Here is a 17,649-nt window from a genome sequence, read left to right as displayed (position 1 = left end):
TCTTTATTTTGGCAGGTGTATGCACCAAGCAAAGATGAACAGAGTGCAAATAAAGAACCTTTGTCAGTACTGTAGCCAATACCATGATGGCACCTCATTATAAAGAGACCTAAAACATTTCATGACAGCAGGCAACCTTCCTCTAGAAATAGCAGAAATCTCCATATCTCTGAAGCCAAATAATGATTTGCCCCCTTTATCTTTACAGGCTGTGCTTTTGAAATTATAAAATAGTTTAGAATACTCAGCAGTGATCTGGGACAACCCAAGTACTTCTTTCTTTATATATAAGGAAAATTTTCAAATATTGACAATGCTGATGATTTTAAACCAATTTAATCAGTTTAATCAGCAAGGATTCCTCCATCTTATTCTTTGTAAGAATTATTCTCACATTCTTTGATACAATAAAAAATAAGTAATACCTTCCTTCTATTTTTCCTTATTTCTGCTTGTTCTTGATTAAAAATAAGCTAAAACTGAATTGTCAAACCAGGAAAATATTGCATGGGCTAAGAATAAGGAACTTTTTTAGCTAAAAATAATTAATTTGCAAAAGGCCAATGCAAAATACTTTCTCTCTATTAAACTTTTATATCTATTTTTACAAAGGCAAAACATATCTAGAACATGTGATTTATGCCATCTAATAGTGAGAATTCATCTGTATATGAGAACGTAAGATGCATCTGTAGAAGGAAAATTTTTCCCAAAACGAGTTTTTGAATTTCCTGTATTTCTGGGTCACAGTAGTTTCTGGCTGTGTTTTTTTTGTTTTGTTTTGTTTTGGTTTTTTTTTTGCGGTACGCGGGTCTCTCACTGCTATGGCCTCTCCCGTTGCGGAGCACAGGCTCCGGACACGCAGGCTCAGCGGCCATGGCTCACGGGCCCAGCCGCTCCGCGGCATGTGGGATCCTCCCGGACCGGGGCACGAACCCGTGTCCCCTGCATCGGCGCCACTGCGCCACCAGGGAAGCCCGTTTCTGGCTGTTTGACAAGACCCATCTCCTAGAGCTTCTGATATTCCTTCCTAAGAGTCAGTGAGAAGAAGCTTCCTTTCACTTTCTCTGGGAGGAAAGGCCAGAACAACTCTCAAGGCCACTATTATCTCTCGTGACCTCTTGTCCTTCCCTGCTTTTAGCTCCCAGGGGTCCTGCCAAAGATTGCCCATTGGTTTTAATCCAACTTTTTAAATGAGGGCTTAGAGAAGCAACTTAGAGTTGTATAACTTTTTCCTCTTGTTTTATAAAACATGAGATAAAAAGATTACTCTAAACTACTGACTTTCAAACACCTAAATGGCCTTGGCCATACCTTTATTGGCAGAGTCTAAGAGACCACTGTGGTCCCAAGACCCTTTATGAGGTGGAATCTTGTTTCTGAAGTGGATTTTGGAACATATGCAGTACGTATAAGAAAGTTGTCTTTTTCAGCCACAGTGGAAAACATCTGCTTTGCTAATGGATTGGACTCTACTTGCCAGAATAACTTCCCAGATGTTTTGAAAGCTCTAAACAACTGCAGCCTTTCGGATCTGCTCTGACTCAAAAGTTAATTTACTAAGAAAACATGTAGGTCTGTGACATAAATGAAAATAAAAATATTTCTCTTAACGAATCTGTAATACCAAAATATTTTACATATGGCCTCAGATTAATGGTCTTTTTTTTTTTTTGCGGTACGCGGGCCTCTCACTGCTGTGGCCTCTCCCGTTGTGGAGCACAGGCTCCGGACGCGCAGGCTCAGCGGCCATGGCTCACGGGCCCAGCCGCTCCGCGGCATGTGGGATCTTCCCGGACCGGGGCACAAACCCGTGTTCCCTGCATCGACAGGCAGACTCTCAACCACTGCGCCACCAGGGAAGCCCCTAGATTAATGGTCTTTTATAGATTTTTTATTTTTTTAAGATATGCATTCAGACAGGTATATACATAGTCTCTTGGAAGGGATTGGAATGCGAATAGAAAATTCTTTCCACTTTTCTGAATGCAACTAGTGCTACTAACTATTTATGCTCTTTTGTCAATTCCCCAGCTTTCAATAAATGATTTCCTGGTAAATATATGCATGTCCCGCTTACATTTTATCTTACTGGATCTGATTTAAAAAAAAAAAACAAACTCCTAAATAGCATAAAAAGTATTTTATATTATCGACTGTTCAGCCTTCTTTAGCTTCTGCCTTGGCTATTTCTTCCTAGTCAGCCTCCAGCTGCTGCTTTGTTGTTTAATATTTACATAATTTAAAGAGACTACTTTTATTTTGTTCTTTTATGATCAGCTGCCAAGCAATACAATATTTCTTTTTTCTGCCTCATTACACCTACTGACTTCAGTCTCTGTTGTTTTTCCTAACCCTGTTTGGATCTAAATCCTCTATGTTGTCCTTCCATTTCTGTGTTCTATTCAACTTTTCCTCTGCCTTCTTTACAAAATCCTCCAGGAGATCATACTCTCGTGTCCACTACAATCCAGAAATGCAAATGTTTTAAAAGGAAATTCCAAATTAAACAGAACAAATCAATTGTGCATTAAAATTTAGTATGTATTTTCCCTTATAAATACTTGCCAACCTTTTATATGTTTATTTCATATTATACATATGTTTCTAAACAGCAAGAACCTGTATTTTAAGTATGTTTTTAGATGCTAAAGCTGGTCAGTCATTTCTAATAACCACACTTCTTTGCATTCATCCCCTAGAATGTAGGCCTCATCTTGCCCACATCTGCATTACCAGTGCCCAAAGCAGAGCAGCTGCTAGACACTCAATTACCATTTGCTGAATAAATCTAACATTCCATAGAGGGGTGGGGTCGGTGAGTATTATGTCCCAGGCTCTATGCTAAGTAATTTTACAAACACACACACACACACACACGCACACACACGCACACACCCCATATATATTGCACGTAATCTTCTCAAGAACTCAAGTAAGTATTGCTTTCCCCACTTTACAATTGAGGAAGCAAAAACTCAGAAAGGGAGGGAAGTAATCTATCCAAATTTACACAGGTAGAAAGTTGCAGTATTTAGCTCCAAAGAAAGCTCTTTGAATAAAATGAGAGATAAACATGACCCATACAAATTTTCTTTCCCATTTCCCTCTCTTGTGGCTGGTCCTGAAGAAAACTTTAAAAATACAATTGATGCTCAGGTCTTCTTTCCTTTCCCCGCAAGACCTAACTTTTGGTGCCCACATCCTTTGACTTATCCATCCCAACCAACTCCAAAAGCTTGTCCTGTGGACACTCCTTCCCTCACCCAGGGCCCATGTGCCTGGATCTGTATGGCCAGCTATCCTCAGCCGTACTAAAGTCTGATTTCCCTTCAGCAATCTTGCATCTCATTGCTTCACAATACTTGAGATTTTGAGATTGAACACTTGCTTATTAGATAACACTTCTTCCCTAATACAGAAAAGCTGGAAGAGTCTAGAATTATTTGATCATGATTCTGTAGTCAAAATGTCTCTGCAATTATTGTAACCAAAAGCAGTGAACTTAAATTGGGCTTCCCTGGTGGCGCAGTGGTTGGGAGTCCGCCTGCCGATGCAGGGGACACGGGTTCGTGCCCCAGTCCGGGAAGATCCCACATGCCGCGGAGAGGCGGGGCCCGTGAGCCATGGCCGCTGAGCCTGCGCGTCCAGAGCCTGTGCTCCGCAACGGGAGAGGCCACAACAGTGAGAGGCCCGCTGAATAGAAGCTTAGGGGGGCACCTTGGCAGAAACCTGGTTGTCCATCTTCGATCAGACTTCACCAGACTAGGCTGACCTCTACTCTATTTCCTAAGAAGAATCCTAGCTGAGATACACAAATGCCTTTAAATTTTCTTATGTAGCTTCCATCTTGAAGTCAAAATTAGAATTTAGTCAATGGTAGGGTCCAAAAACGTAAACAGAAATATAACTACCAGAAAATTTATTAATTATTGTGTCATTTTGTTACGTTGCACACACACACATTGAGAATACAGTCCTCCTTGGAAATTATGATGTCTGCTTTTTGCATATTTATGTAATTTAAATACACTGATGTAATCATTAATTTATTCAACAAGTAGTTGTTGAGTATCTACTGGATATAAGGCAATTAGTGGTACAAAAGAAAGATTTTAATCCTGTAATCAATATAAATCATGTGCCCAAATGATTCAAATCTAAAGCATTTGTGATTGTTGTCAAAAAATAATAATAAAAGGACAAAATAGTTGGAGATTTCAGAGTGAGGAAGGATTATGAAGAGCCAGTGGGAATCAATGGTGATTTTGACATATTTATCTTTGTATTTTACCTTATATTTCACTTTCAGGAGCAATAATCGAAGTTTTTAAACACAAGCTATTTTTTCAGACACAGTGGAGGCTGTTTATAGCACTACTGAATTGATTAGGATTGCTTTTGGCTGCAAGCATTAAAATATCCTATTACAATTTACTTAAGCAATCGCGAGACGTTAAGTTATTTCACTCAAAAAGCTGTCTGGGGCTTCCCTGGTGGCGCAGTGGTTGAGAGTCCGCCTGCCGATGCAGGGGACACGGGTTCGTGCCCCGGTCCGGGAGGATCCCACATGCCGCGGAGCGGCTGGGCCCGTGAGCCATGGCTGCTGAGCCTGCGCGTCCGGAGCCTGTGCTCCGCAACGGGAGAGGCCACAATAGCGAGAGGCCCGCGTACCGCAAAAAAAAAAAAAAAAAAAAAAAAAAAAAAAAAAAAGCTGTCTGGAGGTAGGCAGTTCAAAAATAGAGGAAGACTTTCAGTAAAATCATAAACAGCATGGGTTCTTTCCATCTTTACCTTCTGCCAATTTTGTGATTGCAAGATGGTTAAAGAATTTTCTTTAGCATCATGTAGTCACACAAAAAAGTTTAAAAACAGTAAGAAAGGAGGTATTCTCCTTAAGGGCCTCTGTTAATAGGAAAGGAAATCTCTTCTAAACATCCCCAGCTAACTTTCCCCATGTCTTTTTGGCCAGACTTGGTTCACATACCCTCCCCTAGAGCAATCAATCATGAAGGGGAATAGGGTTGTCACGATATAGTAACAACTACATACACTGCCTCCTCGCCATCTCTCAAGTCCCCAATTTAAATAAACAATATATTTGCATGGATAAATTACTGTTTTTAATTTAAAAATTAAAAGAATTATTACGATAGTTTTCTATTTGTCAACGATGGCTACAGTTCTGTCCATCAAAGGTATATTAATCTAATTTTAGTAGCCAAGAAACAGTAATTATTGTTTAGATGGAAATAGTAATTCATTGAGGTAAAGTTATATTTAATTTCTTTGTCATTTTGCCCAGTCTGTGATCCTAGTGGGTTCCAACTAGGAACTTGAGAATGAAAACTGGCCCATGTCAAGCCATTACTGTAGTGTCAGAGAAAGTACATAGCCAGTGGAATTAAATTAATACAGCTAGCATATTTGGAAACATTGTATCTGCCAGTGTTGTACTCTGAATTCAGTGTTTTAATTTCTTATACCTTTTGTATTTAGCCAGAGTTCCAGCTTTCCACTTTCAGTCCGAACATTAAAAGTAGTAACTCTACTCTTATTATGCATAGTATGAGAGAACTATTTTAACCATTAAAAAAAAAGCAAAAAAGAATTTGTTTTAACATCATGTGTCTTTGAAACGGCAATATAAATATTTTATTTATGGAATCTTCTTCACTTACACTATGATATTTCTAAGGCTATATTCTAGTCATCTATTACTGCATAACAGACCACCAAAAATGTAGCAACTTAAAAGAACAATCATTTTTTTGCTCATGAGTCTACAGTTTGGGCAGGGCTTTGCTTTTGTCCACCACAGCATTAGTTTGGGTAGCTTAACTGGGGCAGAATCCACTTCCAACATGACTCCTTTACTTAGCTGGCAAGTGTACTAGCTCTGCTGCAAACTCAACTGGGGCTATTGGCTGGGTACTTTGGGTCCTCTATGCATGAGGTTCTCCATGTGGGCCTCTACACAGGACTGTTTGGGCTTCTTCATAGCATGGCGATTGGGTTCCAGAAGCTAATATTCCAATAGAAAGCTGAAACTGTCCATATCTTAAGGCTTAGGCCCAGCAGTTGTCATAACATCACTTCTGCTGCGTTGCAGTAGTCACACAAACCCTACCTAGATTAAAGACATGTCCCGTTTTTAACCTCCATAGACTGGAAAGAGGACTTGGTTCTATTTTCAAGGTTCATTCCCATGGAAATTCTCTATTCTTTATGATATGTTATGGCCAAACCCTGAAGATTACTCTGGATTAGGGCTTCCCTGGTGGCGCAGTGGTTGAGAGTCTGCCTGCCGATGCAGGGGACGCGGGTTCGTGCCCCGGTCCGGGAAAGTCCCACATGCCGCGGAGCGGCTGGGCCCCTGAGCCATGGCCGCTGAGACTGCGTGTCCGGAGCCTGTGCTCCGCAACGGGAGAGGCCACAACAGTGAGAGGCCCGCGTACCGAAAAAAAAAAAAGTCTAGATTAAAGCTTTAAGTGGAAACATCAACATCCTCTGATATCTAAAATTAAATTGTGCACTTTGTATTTTATAAATTATGCTAATAATGCATATTATTTTAGATAATTATTTTGTTTGGGTTTTGAGTATTAGCAAGTCACAAGTTAATTTTTTTCTCTTTAAAGTTATTTGGAAATATTTGCAAATTTGAAAGTGAAATTAATAACAATGTGTAATTATAGAAACCCAATTTTTTTCTGAGTCTTTTTTGTGGTGTCACTTTACCCTTACAACGTATAGTGGGAAAGTTATCTTTATCCCCTTACAACATATACTGGGAAAGTTACTTTTATCACATTTTTTAAGACAAAAGCCTAGGTATTTTAATTAATTTTTCTTCCAAGATTACTAAAAATATTAGCAACAGAATCAGGACTCAAGCTTAAGGTCCAGCTAATGCTTTACTACTCAGAAAATTGGTCAGAACAAATTCTCACCACGGAGCAATGTTGGTGTGTTATTTAATATGGTAATAATGACTAAGTAAGAAATGTCCCTTGCTTATACTTCTTTGTTTTGATTCAATAATTCTTAATTAGGTAAGGTATTTTTTCCTTTTAAAAAGCAACATTTTAATTCTATAATCTGTTAAATATTTTTAAATTGTATTTTGATATTTAGTTATAAGAAAGTGAACTAGAACAGGAAATTTTTCTATTTGGAGTTAAATGGAACTTGTAAGATAACTTCTGATGGTAAATAAACAAAAATTATTATTATATACTGAGAGAATAGTGCTAACTCAATATCAGGCACACTGAGGTAGTTTTCAATTAACTTTTTTTATGAGGATTATGTGCTTGGATTTTATAGAAATTGAATGGTTTCATGACACAGTAAATGACAAATCTTATGGGCTTTCTTCTACTTATCATTTTGCTGGTATAGAGGAAAATGCCATTTTATTTCTTTGATTTGCGAGAAAACTCTCTGTTCTCTAGTTTTACAGGCATCGTTATTATTGTTTGTCACTTATTGTTCAACAACAATGTGCACGATTAGGCATGAGCGGTCAAAGCAATAAAGTGAGAGGATAAAAAAATAAGTAGGTATTTGCACTGGCAGTGTTTTTCCTTCCAAGGATAAGCTATTCAGAGTTTCTAGTGCTCAGTCAGAAGACCACTTCCTCCTTGAAAACTGTGATGATACTGCTATTTTCTCCCACGGGCTTTATATTACCTAACCAGTAGCTTCCTTGCAGTCTTCAACAGTCTACCTCCTCTTTCTACCTGGAGACTGTCATGTCTGCAGAGTGTTGCACCTGTTTCTCTTCTGCTATAATTCTACATTTCCTGATCACAACTCCTAATATTTTGACTTCTAGCCCAAACTTTTCTATTGAGTTCCACACCTATAAGCCAGCATTTCTGTCTATACGTCCTACAGGACGTCATCCTTCTTCCTAAATCATTGACAGTTGCTCCCTTTCACCCACATCCACTAGGTCAATAGGTCCTATCAATTTCTTCTTAAAACACACTCATGTTTGCCAGATCCTTTTCATCCCCCTTACCACTAACGTCTTTCAGGCCTATATTTCTTTCCTAGATCATTGCAAAGGTCTCCTTACAGGTCAAATTATCTCCAGTTTCGCTCCAAACCATCTTGTGAACTGCTGCCCAAATGACCGTCCTCAAAATACAACTAAGATCACGTGACTATCATACTAGAAACATCTTCCTTCATTGCCTATAGAGTGGAGTCCAGTCTCTGTCATCAAATATAATACGCCCTCCATGATACGGCCCTTGCCTTCTTCTCTATTATATTTTTTCTCCATTGATTCCCCCAAATATTCAGTTTCCTGAGAGACATCGTATTTTTTCATGCCTCCATACCTTCATAAGTGCACACACACCCACACACACACCCTTTTGAATGGAATTATTCCTTCCCTCTCTTCACAGTTATAGTGTCTCTGTTTGCCAAGACCTTGTGTAAACATAACCCTCTCTTTGAAGCTTTCCTCACCCCTCCATCTCTGCTGCAGGTGGTTTATTGCTAAATGTATTGTGCTACCAATTTTGCCTAAACCAAACATAACTTCTATTATCGCACTTACAAGATTGTATTTCTATAATCCTTCGCATGTCCATCTTCTGCAGAAAAGCATGAGTTCTTTGAGAGGAAGAACCATGACTTATTACCAGCAGCATCTGGCTGCAGAACCCTCCACAAAACCTACCAATTAAGCTGTGGAGTATGAATGGAAGAAAAATGTGAAGATAAACTATGCTAAACATAGAACGCTTATTAATTTCTAAAACTGTGTTAAGAGAGAGTACTACACTTTACTTTGAGAGAGAAAAGACTTAAAATTAGATACCCAGAAGAAGTAACACTTTGAAATCCAGTCATAATAAAAAAAAAAGTTCAGTCTGTCAGGTTTAAATAAGTAGAATCAGATGCTTTCCTATGTAATAATTAAAACCAGAAATTTTTCAGAAAACATGATTGGAAAAAAGCAAGTGAAAGTAATTAACTTTCTAAACAATTACAGAGGCAGAAGATATTGAAAATTATTTGCTATTGTATAAAAGTTTTTATATTAGGAAAATAATAATGTGGAACAATGTGAAACGGAATAATCAGCAGAAAAGGAAGAAACAAAATTATAAATAGCTACAGTAATAAAATAATTTCTACTATTTATTATTATATGCCAGGCACTGTGCTGGAACTCTCTATTTTTTATCTCATTCTATTCTCACAACAGTCTTAAATATAGGTATTATTGTTTATCCCATTTTACAGATGAAGAACCTGTCTTAGGGGAGTTAATTAAATTATCAAAGTCACATAGTCTAGTAAGTAACAGAGCCAGGTCTTAAAGTCTGACTTGGAAACCCAAGCTCTTCCCTATTACACTAAAACAGAAATAATTCTTTAACCACGTTTGACCATGTTTCTTTTGTCCCTTAGTGAGGAGAAACTAGAAATCACATCAGAATCAAACTCCATTTTAACTGTGGTAGTTGGATGAGGCTAAATTTTGTGATCACGCTCTTGGGATCATGAGAGCAGCAGTTGGGAATGGTGTACTCCCTGAAGGGGCTACATATTCACCATGTCAATCATCTATCCACTAAGTAAATCCCATGTCCATAACTGAGAATCGGAGAACCAGTGACAGCTGAAGATGTGAGAAGAGAGAAGTTTCCTATCTCTTGGGCTAGAAAGCAGTCGATCTCTGTCTCCCAAAAGAGGAGATATGAAATGGTTTTGGTGGAAATTGATGACCTGCCCCTGGCACATGGATTTAGTTAAGGTGTTTGCCTGATCAGAGAAGGGGGACAAGAGGTGGGATTTGTGCAGAAGTTGTGCTTAATTCTTGGAGTTGCAAAGGCAGTGAACAGAAGGAAGCTCTGCCTGGCAAGGCAGATACCTCATGAATGTCAGAGGCAACAGGTGGGCTCGAAATAGAGAAGCCTGGGTTAAACAGATGAATAAACGGTGTATACCAAGAACAGCAGCTGCCACAGAGGCAATGCCATATAAATGCTTGTCATTATGATGGACATGATTTGATCACTGAAAGTAAATATGATCTTATTTTTAGTCATATAGGCTGTTGAGGCCTAGACTTCTAAATCACATTACTCATATTAATGCCTTACTTTAAGATCTTTAGTACCTCCATACTGTCCTCAAAAGGAAGCTCAAATTCCTTAGCATGGCACAAGCAAGGCAATTCCTGAACAGCCGGATTGCCAATGTCCTCTCCCACCAGTCTTCTGTCACCACACACAGGCCCTCAAGTTCAAATATACTGAATTATGAGCATTTCTCCAAATGTGCTGTTCTCTTTTGCATTTGGATATATGATACTGTTTCTGTGTGTAATTCACTTCCCCAAACGCTTTACCTAGTTCTGTCTCTGAAATTTATTCTCTGGGGCCCAGCTCCAGAGTCATCTTTTCCTAAAAAGAGTGGATATATGTATACATAAAACTGATTCATTTTGCTGTGCACCTGAAACTAGCACAACATTGTAAATCAACTGTTCTCAAATAAAAATTTTTTTAAAAAGGGTTATCTTTTCTAAGAAGGCTTTCAGGACTAGAATTCAGCTTTGGTACCCCTATTCCCCCTTAAAACTCTATAGAGACTTAAACTTTAGCCTTTATCACTCTGCATTGTTACGATCCGTTTACTTATCTACTTCTTTTTTACACCATGTGCGTCTGGAGTGCCTGGCCTATGGCAGGACGCGATAATATTTGTTGAGTGAATGAATGGCCAGTAATGCTCTTGGTCATGCATAGTCACTGCTCTAGTCCTAGGAGATTTGCATGTGCCCTTTCTTTTGTCAAAGTCATGTAGGCTGGAGGCTGGTTCTTCCTTAAATTTGCAAATAAGTCTGACCAAAATTGAAATTAGTGAGGAGGACAGAAAAAGACTTAAAGAGAAAAATTTGACAATGTTTTTTTCCCTTCCTTAGTTATAATCATTGAAGTTATTACTGATATTTTCATGTATTATATGAATTAAATTGATGATACTTAGGACATGTCCAAATGTATAAAATATAGATATATTATGTACTGCTTTCAACATAGCTCCTAAAGGAAATATGTCTTTTTTTGTGTGTTCACTAATTAGATTTTCTCACTATGAACACTTTTTTTTTGTTTAATTTTTTTTGAGCTTCAGAGTTTTTTATTGAAGTTGATTACACAGGCATGATTGATGGAATTATTGGCCACAGGACTGAGCTCAGTCTCCAGACCCCTCCCACCCCTTCCCAGTAGGTCAGGCTGATATCACACAGCTCAAAGCCCCAACCCTTTCATCACGTGGTTGGTCTTTCTGTTGTGAACAGCCCCCTTCCTGAGTCACTTGATTAGCATAAACTCAGGTGTGCTCCAAAGGCCCATCAGGAATAACAAGGACCCTCCTATCACTCAGGAAATTCAGAAGATTTAGAGTCTTCCTTGTAGGAATCAGGGACCAAGACCAGTCAAATTCTTCATCATACACCACTAACCTAACAGGTGTGTTGTGAGACTAACGCATTTAAAACCATGTGGTATATAATAGGCACTTGATAAGTAGTAATTACTAGTTGTTATTATGTTATAGCTTATATTATAAACTATTAAGAAAAGGTCTTTGTATAATACCTGTAGAGTACCACATGCAAGAGGACACCTGACAAAGCTTTTTTTTTTTTTGCCGTACGCGGGCCTCTCACTACTGTGGCCTCTCCCATTGCAGAGCACAGGCTCCGGACGCGCAGGCTCGGCGGCCATGGCTCACGGGCCCAGCCGCTCCGCGGCATGTGGGATCTTCCCAGACTGGGGCACGAACCCGTGTCGCCTGCATCGGCAGGCGGACTCTCAACCACTGCGCCACCAAGGAAGCCCACATTGTTAGAATTTTTAATGGTAGCTACATCACCAGAGATATTTAATGATGTGGGAACTATTATCTCTAATATAGTACTGCACACCGAGATGATGTAATCTTTTTTTTTGGATGACTTGAATAATATATATATTTTTATACAGCAGGTTCTTATTAGTCATCAATTTTATACACATCACTGTATACATGTCAATCTCAATCGCCCAATTCATCACACCACCATGAACACTTTTTTTATTCTCCTTTCTCACTGGAAAAGAAAAAAAAAGATACACTTTTCCCTTAAACGAGGTGCAGTATTTGAAATGAATGAGAATACTTCAGGAAACAAAGATTTGATTAATTCTCCCAATGCATACCCACTATGAATTCACAGCTCTTTGTAAATAAGTTTTTCACCATCCTATCATTTTCTGGCACTGTTACCCTATTCATGGAATAGAAGAATGTATTGATCTGATCCTTGACCTAATAATCAAATTTCATTAAAATTTTAAATGATTGAATTACAGCAGTCTGTAATAGAGATCAATACTTGCTTTTAAACTTCGTATGTATTTATGGAACAAACTGTTTTGCTAGAAGTTTCTGTTCCAGATTTTATGATCTTTCTATTTTAAATGATTAAGGGAGAGCACCCATTAGCCTCTCTGCTCTTCCACTTCTAGGCAGTGTGAACATATGTCCACAAAAGAACTTGTACACAAATGTTCATAGCAGTGTTATTCATAATGGCCAAAAAGTGAAACAATCCAAATGTTCATCAACTGATGAACAGATAGACAAAATATGCTATATCCAAACAACGGAATATTATTTAACCATAAAAAGAAATGAAGTACTGATATACGCTACAACATGGATGAACCTTGAAAACATTATGCTACGTGAAAGAAGCTAATCACAAAACATCACATATAATTCCATTTCTATGAAACGTCCAAAATAGGCATATCTACAGAGACAAAAAGAAAGATCAGTGCTTGCCTAGGGCTGTGGAGGGTTGGGAGGAAATGGGGAGTGACTGCTAATGGGTTCATGGTCTCTTTTTGGAGTGATGGAAATGTTCTAAAAATTGATTATGGTGACAATTGTGCAACTCTGTGAATATACTAAAAACCACTGAATTGCACGATTTAAACTGGTGAATATATTATGGTATGTGAATTATATTTCAGCAAAACCGTTAGAAAATACATAGAATGAAAAAACCCTACATATTGCATAGAGAATATGTAGTAGACGCCCATTCAGATATCTCCAAAATTTTTAAATATGTTGTTTTGCACCAAATATTTTTAAGAAACAAAAGGCTACAAAATAAGAAATCCTTGGTCTTCACATTTTCCACCTTACCCAGAAATAACCACTATCATGAAGTTGGTGAGCATCATTCCCATGCAGATTTTGATCATTTCACGACTTATGTGCATATCCATAAATAAAACATGAATCTGTTTTGAATGTTTCTGACATTTTACATCAATGGTATAATAAAAAATAGCTTTCAAACCTCACTTTTTTTTTACTTGGCATGGTATTTAAAAATTTTAAATGTCCAGTAAACATACAGACCTACTTCATCCATTTAAATTCTGTACAGTACTCCACTGTGTTAAAATAGCACAATTAATTTACCCATTGTTCTAGTGATGAAAATTCAAGCTGTTTCCAAATATTTACTGCTAGAAAAAACACTGGAGAAACCATCCTTGAACATGCTTTTATGGGTGTGTTTACCGAAGTTTATCTAGAGGTATACCTACTTGAAGTTGAAAGTTTCTGGGTTAGATGTTATGGTCAGTTTAAATAATTTCCAAAACATTTGTATCAATTTACATCTTTGCTGAAGTGTCTGAGGATACTAATTCCTTCCACCATGGCCATCTCTTGGTATTGTCAATCACCTCAAATTTTTGCTAATGTGATAACAGTGAAATAATAGCTCATTGTATTTTAATTTTATTTTTTTGAATTCAGGTGTGATTGAGCATCTTTGTGTTCATTGTATTTTGGGTGTTGTTTCTGTAATATTTTTTCCCTATCGGTTGCTTATTTTCCTATTGGGTTATTTATCGTATTCATACTGGTTTTCAGGAACTCTTCATGTATCACTATTTTGGATTGTAATCGTCTATTAGTTAATATATGTATTTCAAACATCTTTCCCAATTTTGGTTTGCTTCTCAGGTTTTTAAATAACATCTTTGTCAGATGCAGGTTTTCAACTTTTATATCATCAAATTTAACAATCTAGGGACTTCCTTGGTGGCGCAGTGGTTGAGAATCCACCTGCCAATGCAGGGGACACAGGTTCGAGCCCTAGTCCAGGAAGATCCCACATGCCGCAGAGCACCTAAGCCCGTGCACCACAACTACTGAGCCTGCTCTCTAGAGCCCAAGAGCCACAACCACTGAGCCTGAGTGCCACAACTACTGAAGCCTACACACCTAGAGCCCAAGCTCTGCAACAGAAGTCACCGCAATGAGAAGCCCGCGCGCTGCAACAAAGAGTAGCCCCCGCTCACCGCAACTAGAGAAAGCCCACGCACCAATGAAGACTCAATGCAGCCAAAAGTAAATTAATTAATTACTTAAAAAAAATTAACAATCTATTCTTATGGCTGGTGCTGTTAGTGACATAAACAAATTCTGCTACATTTTTTCTAAACATTTTAAGGTTTCACTTGTCATATAATCCACCTGAAATTTATTGATTTTTTTGTATTGTGTGAAGTAGAGAAATATTTTTCTCCTTTTCCTTAAATGGGCACTTATCCCAGAACCCTTTCCCCAACTGATTAATAACTGTTATACATCAAGTTCCCTGTATAGATTTTTGGCTGTTTCTGGTTTATTGATTCTTTCCCCTTGGTCTATTTATCATTTCTTGTGTGAATACGATGCTGTTTTAATTACTATATCATGTAAGTCTTGCTATCTGGTTATTTTTTGGTACCCTATCAGCAATGTTTTGACCAATTACAGAACAAACTTGTGAAGGAAAATACTTAAGGAAATAGATTTCTCAGAATGATAAGATGTTGGCATTGATTTTGGAATGTTATTTGGAATAGTTCACAGTGGTACCTGTTAGTGATATGTGCAACTATCTGAAAATATATTTTTTTAAATTTTTATTTATTTATTTTTGGGTGTGTTGGGTCTTCATTTCTGTGCGAGGGCTTTCTCTAGTTGCGGCGAGCAGGGGCCACTCTTCATCGTGGTGCGCGGGCCTCTCACTGTCACGGCCTCTCTTGTTGCAGAGCACGGGCTCTAGAGCGCAGGCTCAGTAGTTGTGGCGCATGGGCTTAGTTGCCCCGCATCATGTGCGATCTTCCCAGACCAGGGCTCAAACCCATGTCCCCTGCACTGGCAGGCAGATTCTCGACCACTGCGCCACCAGGGAAGCCCAATCTGAAAATATTTTGAATCATGACCAGCTGCTATGATTTTGGCTTACAAAGGAAATTGCCTCTGGATATTGAATATTGTACCTACCATGTACTGATAGAAGGATTTTCATCTGAAGATGCATAGAACTCTGTTAAAATACTGGTGATGTGAGAAAGCCTTGTATCCAGTTTTTTTAGAATATAAAACTATGTGTATACGGAATAATTATTTTAAAGGCAAAATAACCAAATTCTGAAATAGTAAGATACATTAATAGTAATATGAGTTTCTATAGTGCATGAAAAATCCATACACACTTATGTTTAAATGTTTATGGTAAAAATTATTGTATATACTGAAATACACAAATAGAAAAATTAAGAACATGGAAACGGTCTTACCATAGTAGTAGTAAGTACTAGCCACACAGCAACCTTTCTGACACTGAGATCCCAATAACTGCCTGTTGGGAAATCTCCTCTGAGTATAGCGTCATTAATTAAAACTCAACAGGGCTTCCCTGGTGGCGCAGCGGTTGAGAGTCCGCCGGCTGATGCAGGGGACGCGGGTTCGTGCCCTGGTCCGGGAAGATCCCACATGCCGTGGAGCGGCTGGGCCCGTGAGCCATGGCCGCTGAGCCTGCGCGTCCGGAGCCTGTGCTCCGCAACGGGAGAGGCCACAACAGTGAGAGGCCCGCGTACAGAAAATTAAAAAAAAAAAAAAAAACTCAACATTTCTCAACATGCTTTGCCCACATGTCAGTTTCCCCTCTTGGCGTTCTTATTTCTGTCATTGGTATCATTGTCTTTACAGTTTCCCAGGTTCAAAACCTTGGAATTATCCTTGATTTTTTACCTTCATGTAATCTATCTATGGTGGGCGGAATAATGGCACCTCTCTCTCCCGCTCCCCAAAGATGTTCATGTCCTAATCCCTGGAAACTGTGAATATGTTATGTTACATGGCAAGGGGAAATTAGGGTTGGAAATGGAATTAAGGTTGTTAATCTGCTGTCTGTAAAATAAGGAGATCATACCGACTTGTATGGGCGGGCCCAGTGTAACACAGGAGTCCTTTAAGTGTGGAAGATGGAGACAGAAGAGTCAGTGTTAGAGTGATGCAGCCTCGGAAAGATTCAACAGGTGATTTCTGGCTTTGAGGGTAGAAAGAGTCCACAAGCCAAGAAAGGCAGGCAACAACGTCTAGAAGCTGGAAAAGATAAGGAAACAGATCCTCCCCTGGAGCCTCCAGAAGGAATACAGCCCTGCCAACACCTTGATTTTAGTCCAGGGGAACCCATTTCAGACTTCTGACCTTCCAGAATGGTAAGATAATACATCTGTGTTCTAAACCATCAAGTCTGTGGTAATTTGTTAGAGCAGCAATGGGAAACAAATACACTGTCCAATCACCAATCACGTCTTCATTGGTTCTTACTTTACACTTCCTCTCAAATGTCTTTTTCATCTCAATTTCAAATGGCAGTATCTAATTCAGGCATTCATTTGTTAGCTCTGGATGCTGCAACAGATTCCTAACCACGATACGGCGTAAACAGTTCTAAATTGTGAGTGAGGATACTTGGGTTCTAGTCTGTCTCTGCTATTAATTAGCTTGTGACCTAAGGGAACCTCTGTGCCAAACTTCCTCGCCCTCCACCGACACACACACACACACACACACACACACACACACACACACACACACCACATTCTCACATTCTCAGAAAATGGGTAGTTAAATAAGATGATTAATTCATTTACTTCTAGCCCTTGTAAGGGTCACTGTATAGACTGTCTACTTCTTACCCCCTCACTTCTTCAGTCCATCCTATACATCAGTCCAGAATTCTTAAATCCTACGTGGTATAAATTACACACGTATGTACAAACTTGCATTGACTTTTCATTGCTCATAGGTTAAATTAGTTCCTATTAAAGATCTTTTACAATCTGCCGACTGCCCCATATCCCTCCAACGTTTTTTTTCTCTCCCAGAGTACCCTGTCCTACCCATTTCAGCAAAACAGATCTACTCATTCATTCCTCAGACGTGGCCCACTCAGACTCTCCCTCCTTCCTGCAATATCCATCCCACATATTTCCAGTTATCTGAGTCCCACTCTCTCTGTAAAGGGCCCAGCAACTACCACCTTCCACAATTATTGCCTACACTGTGTTTCTCAGATAAATTAAATTATGATAGGAAATTACAAATGATCTAAATTTTTCAACTCAACACTTAGTGTTGAGGATGGTAAAAGGATGAGAGGAGAGGGATAAAGAAAAAGAGAAACTAGCTCAAAGGGCTAAAGCTTTGCCTTCCAAGTCTCTGGGGAGAGTAAGGAAACAAATGTAGTCACAACTAATC

The sequence above is a fragment of the Phocoena phocoena genome, chromosome 11, assembly GCF_963924675.1.
Source record: "Phocoena phocoena chromosome 11, mPhoPho1.1, whole genome shotgun sequence".
Taxonomy (NCBI): domain Eukaryota; kingdom Metazoa; phylum Chordata; class Mammalia; order Artiodactyla; family Phocoenidae; genus Phocoena; species Phocoena phocoena.
The sequence above is the reverse complement of the archived record's forward strand: the minus strand, read 5'-3'. Positions refer to the sequence as shown.